The sequence below is a fragment of the Pundamilia nyererei genome, unplaced genomic scaffold (assembly GCF_000239375.1).
Source record: "Pundamilia nyererei isolate P.nyererei 1_Seehausen unplaced genomic scaffold, PunNye1.0 scaffold00255, whole genome shotgun sequence".
Taxonomy (NCBI): domain Eukaryota; kingdom Metazoa; phylum Chordata; class Actinopteri; order Cichliformes; family Cichlidae; genus Pundamilia; species Pundamilia nyererei.
In genome coordinates this window covers 268,039-269,253 of record NW_005187656.1, presented here as the reverse complement: position 1 = coordinate 269,253, position 1,215 = coordinate 268,039, and positions in this window count along the sequence as shown.

Here is a 1,215-nt window from a genome sequence, read left to right as displayed (position 1 = left end):
GAATGTATGCAAGGATTTCATTAAGGTGGAATGACATTTTGTTATAATAAATGCATCAGTCAACAAGCCAAAGCTCAAAGGCCAAACGAGGGAAGTTTGCAGTTTGTTAAAAAGCACGTCACAATAATATATACAGCTATAAACTGTATAGAAAAGTCTCCTGTCTTCTGCCACATAGAGGCCTCTCTGATAGATAGTCAGGAATCCAGGCAACATACTGACCATCACAGACTTCTTGGATATTCTGTTCGGTAACTGGGCAAATAATATTACTTTTAATATAGTTGCAAATATTTAATAAAAGCACCAACACCACAAACATCAAAGAGGTCCAGTTCACTGATTTAAACAGACCGAGGGGTATTGTTGCCAGCGTGCCAGCTGGATGGGTGGGTAGCATGAACACCCGACTTCGTATCTACTGAGGACCAGCACTGGTGGCTGCTAGTATTTTTTCTGTATCTTCCTCTAAACATGTTTGTTTCTGCAGTAAAGTTTGACATTTTAACTTGGAGTCTACATAAACAGACTGTTCCCTGTCTGTTACCTCTGACTTACATGGTACTGTGTTACTGGAGGTTACTAAGAGTCTTCATGGGGTTCAGAGTTTGAACCAATGGCAGGTTGACCATACATCCAATTCTGGACTGCATCTAACCTGAACCTGATATTCGTGCAATGAGTTTTAAGAGAATGGGCAACTTCATTTGAAACGGGCTGCAGGATACTCAGACTTGGTCTAAACTAAACTCAAAGATAATTACACTACAAAATGACCCATTTAGAGAGAGAAAAACACTGCTTGCCACAGTATAATTCACCAGGCTCTAGACTGCATTGCCAAATAAGCAGGCAGTTACTTTGGTGTCCCAGATTTTCAGTGGTCCAAAAAGTCCTAGGTTGTCTTGTTGCACTAGCTTCTACTAATACTTACCAATTACAGGGCAATATTAAAATAAATGTGAGAAGCCTTAAAGCTTACCTGATCTTAAAGCTCTTTGTCACAACCCACTTTCAACATCACAAATATTTCCGAGCAAATTGTTCCTACATTGTGTATTTTCTTTAAAAAAACCAAAACCGTGGTTACTTCAATAACCACAAATTAACACCAGTAAACGTGGGCTCGGTTACACAGCTATAGACACACATCAAGCAGAACGTGGGGAAAAAGGACCAACAAAACATGTCCTACTAACCTCAGGCCCACTTTAA